Source organism: Pogona vitticeps, chromosome 1 (genome assembly GCF_051106095.1).
Source record: "Pogona vitticeps strain Pit_001003342236 chromosome 1, PviZW2.1, whole genome shotgun sequence".
NCBI lineage: Eukaryota > Metazoa > Chordata > Lepidosauria > Squamata > Agamidae > Pogona > Pogona vitticeps.
The window spans coordinates 325583565-325592570 of record NC_135783.1 but is presented as its reverse complement, the minus strand read 5'-3'; positions in this window follow the sequence as shown (position 1 = coordinate 325592570).

Sequence of the window (9006 nt, the reverse complement as noted above, 5' to 3'; positions counted from 1 at the left end):
CATCCCCGGACGCCTATTCGCCGCTTCCAGTATTCTACACGGAAAAGGGATATGTCCCCACCGCCTTTTCCGGAACTCTACTGTCTCTGAACTCTTGCCGAACCTTCCCCACCCAGTGAGGCCAACACTGAAAACTACTTCCCCCCAGAATACCTTCTCAGTGAAGAGAGGTGCCTCGGTTGACTCCCCTTTCCCTACTGACGCTCCATCCCAATCCTTCCCCTCCCCATGCTCTGATCCCATAACCCCAACCACAGCTCTTAATAGTATAACCCCCCCTGCCCCTTTGACTAACCCTGATCGTAACATCTGACTACTCAACCCTCCCCATTCTTCCCCCCCCCCCGCCATCCCCGTATTGCCTTAATTTCTTAAACTGGAACATCTGCGGATGGCGTGGGAAAAGCGGTCATTCCGATCTTATTGCTTACCTCTCCTCCGATTTAATTTTCCTCCAAGAAACCTGGTCACTAACCCCTCCTCAGCTCCCGGGCTTCTCCTCCTTCTTCACCCCAGCATTCAAGTACCAACAGAAAGGACGCCCCTGTGTGGGCCTCTGCTGCCTATTCAGTCCCCCCCTCTCACAACTTGTTACTTGCCTTCCCACTCAGTCTTCTTTTTTTCAACCCATTCAATTACTCACCCCTAACCATAAGTTACTCATCCTTAATATCTACATTCCCCCCCTTCCCCCGTTTCCCTCCCATTGTGGGAAGACATCAAAACCTTCCTGTTAGACTACCTCCGGACCAACCCCTCTGCCAGCCTAGCTCTGTTAGGGGACTTCAACTCCAGGTTAGGCCCAGACAACCCATCCCTCGTCTCCCACCTGAACTGGATCTGGGACGACTCTATCCCCCCCTCCCTCCTAGGCCCCAGACTCTCACTCGACCCTTCATTTAACCAACACACCCCTCTGCTGATCACTTTATGCTTAGAATTCAATCTTCACATCCTTAATGGATCTCAGCCCAGTGATTTCCCGGGCAAACTAACCCACTTCTCTTACAGAGGGGCCAGTGTCATTGACTATGCCCTCGTTACCCCGGATATTCTTCCTCTTATTTCTGATTTCGCTGTCCAATCCCATGCTGACAGTGACCACTCTCCAATCTCTTTGAAACTCCTCCTCCCTTCCTGTCCCCAGCATCCTGTACCCTCCTCCCCGCCCCCTATGCATATCCGCAAATGGACCCCTAAACTTGCTGCCATCTTTTCCCAATGGACTTCAAGCCCTGAGATATCAATTTTATCTCAGGACCTTGCATCCACTCACTCTCCCTCCTCCGCTATTGCTTCTTACGAATTTCTCATGCATTCATTAACTGAAAACTTGAGAGCTTCCCCCACTTTGCGTCCCTCCCCTACACCCCACTCCCAACTCCCAACTTCTTCTTGGTTTGATGCAGACTGCTGGGCTGCAAAAAAATTCATTAGACAATTCTTCCGCTCACTTCAACCCAACCCTTCCCCCGACAGGCTGAACCTCTATTTCTCGCTCAGGAAAGCCTGCACCTCCTTCCTAGAATCCAAGAAACACTCTGCGGCTCAACAAAGCTGGAACCTACTATATCACGCAATCCAAACCAATAACCATAAACAATTCTGGGCCCTGGTCTCCCGCTCATCTCCTTTTGCTGCTCCCTGCCCGTCGACTCTCATACCAGCTTCTGCTTGGATTGAGCATTTCTCTACAACCTTTACTTCCTCTCGCTCTACTCTAACCAATTCTGCCCCTCCTCCCAACCTCCCACCCTGGCCCCCGGTTACCCCAGAAGAAATTACTGAGCTGATTTCTTCCCTGAAACCCCGGAAAGCCCCTGGCCCAGATGGTATCCTCCCCGAATTTCTACTCAACAACCCCTCATGGTGGTCCCCCTTCCTTTCTAACCTCTTTACTCTTATCAATAATTCCGGCCTTATCCCCTCTCCCTGGCTTTCCTCAACTATCGTTCCAATTTTCAAAAAAGGTGACCCCTCCCTCCCAAACAATTACAGACCCATCAGTCTCCTATCCTTTATAGGAAAACTATACTCCAAATATCTCCTTTCGAAACTCACCTCTTGGTCCTCTGCCATTGGACTTCCCGGTAAAGAACAGATTGGCTTCCGCCCAGGCGCCTCCACCCTGGACCATACTCTCACACTCTCCTTCCTGATTAGCAAATACACTAAACACTATGGTGCCAAAATGTACTCAGCCTTTATCGATCTCAAAGGCGCATTTGATTCGGTCAATAGAGACTTACTTTGGAGGAAACTTTCCAACTGGGGGATTGATCAACGCCTCCTGTTTCTAATACAGCGTTTACATTCCTCCAATACATGCCGAATCAGGATCGACCGTGCTGGCACCCTGACAGATAATATCCCTGTCACCAAGGGCGTACGCCAGGGATGTATCCTAGCCCCTCTCCTATTCAACCTCTTCCTCGCTGACCTCCCTTCCTCCCTAACTGGCACTGACTTTTCCCCCCCTGCTCTAAACAACTCGTCTACCCCTCTTCTTATGTATGCGGATGACGCCCTTCTCCTCTCTATCACTAAATTGGGCCTCTGCAAGCTCCTCCTCTCCTTTCAACAATACTGTTCCAGCAACGACCTAACCATAAATTCAGAGAAAACCAAAATACTGGTTTTTGGCAAATCCTGGGCCCCGTCTCCCTGGAGAATTGGTAACTCCACATACCAACAGGTCCAGACCTTCAGATACTTGGGGATTCTTTTCCACTTTCGGCACTCATGGAGCCCACACCGCACCTCCATAATCGCTTCTTCCTCTCTCTCCCTCAGTGCAATTTCCCGTTTTCACTTTCATTCTGGTAATCAGTATGTACCTGCTGCCACCAAAATTTTATACTCCAAGACAATTTCCCAGTTACTTTATGGAGTCCCAATTTGGATCGAGGCAGCAAACTCTGAAATCGATAAGGTGGCTGCCTCCTTTCTTAGGAAAATCCTCGGGATCCCTAATCTTATCAGACTTTCCACCATTACTCTAGAACTGGGTATCCACTTACCCTCTACCCTAGCCTGGACCACCACCTTCAAGTTCTGGCTCAGAACTCACCTCCTAACCCCCTCTGACTCGATCCTACATGATTTATTAAAGGACCCCTACACTTCTACGTGGTTTCACTTCATAGAAACCAAACTATTGTCATTATCTCTCTCTGTCGAAACTCTCGCCGACATGAACCTCAACTCAGCATATCAAATCATTAGATCCAACCTTTATGACCTTGAACATGCAACCCTATTCTCCCAATTGAACCCCACCTGCTCTCCTCTTGCTTTTGGCCTATCCCCGTCCCTTGGCCGCCCCTCCAAGTATTTTAACCAATTGTCCAACCCTCAAAAAAGACGAGCTTTTATGCTCGCTAGGCTGAATATCTTTCCATCTGCAGCCCATCTTGGGAGATTCACTCGAATCCCCCGCCCCAACAGATTGTGTCACTCTTGTGCATCCGAACCCGACTCCTTGGACCACATCTTACTCCGGTGCCCATCCCACAACATCCCCCGTAAGCGGCTACTAGGCCCACTCCTCTCTTCCCTCTCCCCTTTTTTCCCCGACCTTACCCCCATACTCCTGAGTGATTTCTCGCCTTTTATCACCAGTCAAGTTGCTGACTTTCTTCTAACTGTTATGAAGACCTCCCCTCCCCCCTCCCCCTCCCCTAAACCCTCTGTAAACCTCTCTGAACCTAGCCTACTATAATTCCAACCTCACCCTTCCCCCCACCCGGTATTGGAATGTAACTATCCTGTGTACTCCCTGTACCCTGTAATGCCAATAAAGGTTTCTGCATGTGTGTGCACAAAGTGCTTTATTAGTCTCTCAGTCAAATAGCTTCCTGTAGGAACTGAAAAGCAGGCTTGTAGGCACCAAGCTTCAAGGCAAAAACAAGGTACTGTGAAACTTCCATGTGGTATGTTATAGTCAACAGACACTTTGCCATTTTAGCTTCTCCACACTCGCAGTTGCATCAGAATGTGAAAATTCCCTTGAACGCGAACTTGACTGAAGTATTCTTTCCATTCTTTTTACCTTGAGGGTGTTAACTGTACAGGATGAAAACAGAGCTGGGTTGTTGCCTTTATCTCCCTCTTTTTATTTAAGGAAGAAACAAAGGTAAATTATTTGGATATGTCCCTAATCACTCTTCCAAGGATTTACATCAGTTTTTAAACCACTGAATGTAGAAGACAGAGCAAGTGTCAGAGCAAATATATGGTTTTTTGAGGTGATCGATGATGGTAATAACAGAGATGATGTTATCACAAAAGTCCTCAGTCAGCCATTAGATAGATAGTTTGCCTTCTAAAAAAAGATAGGCAAGGTATAAATGTACATAGTAGCATGATGAGCTGCCATTTGGCGTGTCAGCCATTCAATCTGCTGCAAAGCTTATTAAATACAATAACTCGAGTGTAATGTCACAGCATTCAAGCAGTGTGACACAGATGGGGGTTTCGACATTTTATTTCAATTGCAAAATGCCACAAGAAGCGAATGATTACCATGTTTCCTAACATTTTTTAAAACAGATTTTCTGTGAACATAATACCTGGGAAATGATGTAGATTGACAGGGAAATTGGAAGTCACGTCCTGATTGATCTCCACAGCTTGTAGTATTTAGTATTCAAGCTGCTTTTATTCTTCAATAGCCCTCGACGTCTGCTGTTCTTGAATGCTGTACATGTTCTCATCTATAGAGAAATAAATTAAATTACCAAAAAAATCAGTTGAATTAATATAGAATCACAGAATTGTAAGTGACCTTGAAGGTAATGTTGTACAATAATTCCCGGCCATTCGTATTTTACGCCTCCATAGCATTTTGAGACCCGCTATGAGAGAAAGAAAGAGATCATCACTTTTTTTAAAAAAATGACTAAGGTTCTCTACCAGTGTGTGCCACCACGCAAACAACAACCAATCACTAAATTTGGTGTTGCCTTATAAAAAGGAAGTCCTCTTAGATTACCCTCATCACCAACTCAGGCAAACAGACTTGATTTCCTTTTGCATAGCTGTTTTAACTGCCACGGCTGAAAGCTGACTTCACCGTATACTTTTTAAAAGTAAGATTATTATTTTTGGTGAAACACAGCTTTGTTTACTTTGAGAAAACTGCATAAATCATACGTCTTAGTACTGACCAGCAAAATACTTGATATAATATTGTAGGAGTGCCACCTCTACAATATTAAGCAGTTTGTAAACCAAAAACAAGTTTCATTTGAAATAAGAACCCTACAAAAAATTAAAAGAATCAATGAAGGGTTTTTTTTTAAAAAAGAAATATTTCAACTGCCAGGTTTTTCAGTATATAATCATAAGACTTTACTTCCCTTTTTTTAAAAAAAAAGCTACATACTTTCTGATCCTTACAGATAGGCAGATAGATACTTGATTTGGCACAAATACTAATATGACCTCACTATTATTCACAGACATTTCACAAACAAACCGCTCTCGTTGTAACTCCTAAATTATGACAGCACTAACTCACAACACTAACAAATCCACTACTCCTACTTAACTAACTCTCTCTCTCTCATGCACACGCTTACATTGTTCCTGGTGGGAAATCCTCCCAGCAAGAACAATACAGACCAGCCAGCTCCCAATTCCATTCATGAATTTTTTTTTTTACACTTCTCAGCTGTCTTAATTGTCATTCCTGGCATGCCTTCTACATACAACTGTCAATTAACCCCAGCCATGTTTCATGTAAACCAAACAAACTGATGCACAAAACACACAACAGTGCAAAATTGCTACAATGACCTTTATATGTTTTCTGTTTATATATATATATATGTTATTATCTTTGTTATTTAGAGCAGTGGTTCTTAACCTTTGTTACTCAGATGCTTTTGAACTGCAACTCCCAGAAACCCCAGTCAGGACAGCTGGTGGTGAAGGCTTCTGGGAGTTGCAGTTCAAAACTCCTGAGTAACCCAAGGTTAAGAACCAATGATTTAGAGTAAGTTCTATAGCAGTTCTACAGTGATTTTTAAGGAAGTTCTTAAGAACATGAACAGTTGACACAAACGAATGAATCCCATGCATCTCAGTGGTGTACTGTGTATAACTTTGGTTGAGAAGCACTAATCGAGTATAGACACTGTTTTTTAAAAGAATTGTATCAGCCTTTTGCAGAGGCAGTCACGTTGGCCATGAGAGAAGTTTCAAAATCCATATTGGAAAAAGTGGCCTTTCTAGGACAACCAAAAAAGAGAGGCAGAGAGAAACACCAAAACTGTGTGCAAACTTTTAAGACTTCCATATCTCTTCATTAGATATTACTGTACATTATGAAAGAAGGCAGACTGAGGGGTGAGAAGTGAGCAGACATGCTTTTAAAAACATTAGTCAAAACTAGAATAGGCCCATTTCAATCACTGGAAGATAGGGAAAGGTTGACTCACCACATCCCTAGGGGACTCAGTGAGTCTACTCTAGTTGTGACTTACTACATTAAGCAACTGGATTCCAGACAGGATATATTTATGACAATAATTATTTTATGTTTTCATGCATGTATTTATTGTGTTTGTTCTTTATTGACTGCTCTTCTCAGTTGCTAGAACATCAACAGATGTGTCCTTTGGTAGATCTCTATAGGTCAACGAGACTAATGGAAAGCCACGGTTATGGGAGAGGGTGTATGCTGGGAGGAGTGTTGTAATCAAGGAGTGTGGGGTAGAAGAAATGTTTGCTTTTGACATATTTTCATCAGAATAGAATCTAGAATACAAAGTATTTTTACTGCAGTGCTACAATACTCAAAGACCAGATGGCTACTAGCATGAGAAGAAAATATCACTTGATAAGTGATTGGAATGGACATTTTAGACCCTTTATGCCCAGAAGACAAGGTGGTTTTGACCTTCTTCAAAAACCTGACATGTTATCTTTACCATGTTTTTGGGAACAGTCTGCAAAAAAAAACTTATGTTAAAATTTCAGCTTCTGCCACACAAAAATTTCCCAGTTGTGAAAATTATTATCTGAATGCTAACTTTATTGCTTACAAATAAACACTAGAGCATTATGTACCAGTTTATTGGCTCAAACTTACATAAATAAGGCAAAAAACCCAGAACCAATTCACAAAATGCCCAATTTGGTGGTGGATAGCATAAACAACTATGTCCCTTTCATTAGCAAGCTGGTGGAGAGAGTGGTGGCCAATCAGCTTCAAGCACTTCTGCAGGAGACGAATGCCCTTGATTCATTCTTGTCTGGATTCAGGTCATGTCATGGCATGGAGACAGAATTGGTCACCCTACAAGATGACCTTTTGAGGGACGCTGATGAGGGCAAAACTGTTGGTCCTCCTCAGCCTGTCAGTGGCCTTTGATACCATTGATGATGGTATCCTCCTGAGGATCAGAGGTTTGGCCTTGGCCTGGCTCCAGTCCTTCCTGGAGGACCATTCTTAGAAAGTTGTGAAGGAACAGATAAAAAGAGTGTGCCGTCCGCGGTGAACAAAATGGAGGAAAAGGGAAAAGAAGGGGAACATTAGGATGTGATAGGGAGTAGAGAAGGAACAGAGGGGGATTTGACAGTTGGAGAAAGAGCGGGAAAGACGGAGGTCTGTCTGACAGAGGGAGAATGGGAGGAGCAAGAGATATTAGTGTGGGAGGAGGAAAAAAGTGAAGAGGGGGTGGTTTGGTTTAGTACAGTAGTAGAGGAATATGAATGCAAGAGAAGGGAGGAGAGATGGAAGGCGTTTGAAAGGGTCCGGCAACAAGGACTCTTGAGAGACTTCCCAAATCTTAAAGTAAGAGGACTCCTCCCTAATCCTGAACCAGAAGAAGAGAAGCCAAGACGTGTGGTGGCACACAAATGGACAGTTATCGTGGCTCCACGAGAGGCTGAGTTGCGCCGGGAGTGGGAGAAGACAGCAGCTCCTTTTCCTGAGGGACCGGACGAGAGGGGGTGAGGCACTCATGTTGTGGGACGATCTGTGCGATGAGGAGTACCTCACCCCTGCGATTGGAACCCAAGGAGTGACAGGGGGTGCTACACCAATAAGTCCATGGGACTATAGTAAGAGTTTTATTGATGTTGATAATGGCCTGTTGCTGAAGTTGGAACCAATGTTACCTTCAAGTGAAGTGCTGGTGGATGTGGGAGACAATAAAGTTGACAGTTCAAAAGTTGTAGAGACTAAGCCTTTGTTATTTCCCACAAAAAATGAGGGGCTGCCTGAGGGAGGCAGTGGACCTCTTCACAGAAGTGCAGCTTGGGAAAATATTGTCTGCTTGGTGGACTCAGCATATATCTTCCTTCATGTACTGACTTTGACTAAAGAAGGAAGTGGTGCATTATTTGAGTTGGCTAGCTAGGAATCTCATTAGATATTTCTTTTTCTCTAAACTGTCAGACATCCAAGCATAAGCAAAGCCAATCAACCTTTAGGCTCAGATGCATGCAAACCTCAGCACAACAGTTGCACTGAAGAATTCACAGGAATGACACAGATCAGTGAATCTTTTGGATGAATATGGCCTGATTCTTCAGCATCACGTAAAATGTAAAACATGCAAATTAAAGGAAAGTTGGCACATTTCTCATTGGCACATTTCTCACAGTAAAAATTCCAAGAAAGGAGCCGGGGCACTGAATATGCAAATACCAACTTAGTTTTTAAATTACCTTTTGTCGCCTACTGCAAAGAATGAATAAAATCTGGCAATTATGTTACATTGATAGGCACACTTGAATAGCAAGAGTTATTTTCAAAAGGTTAATTATTTACATAACCTCTTTCTCTCCAGCTCATCTTGCCCAAACTCTGTCTCCACAAGGAATATAGCTTTATTTATAACTTCTTTTTTTCCAAATGCAATATCATTTTGTTCCCCAAGGTTTGCTATGAAAGGAAGGAAGTTTCCTCTATCATCTAAGAATCTATTGTTCTGCCTCTGTACAGACAGCTTCATTGGTATGTTATAATATGTTTAGTATGTTTTATCTTTGTTT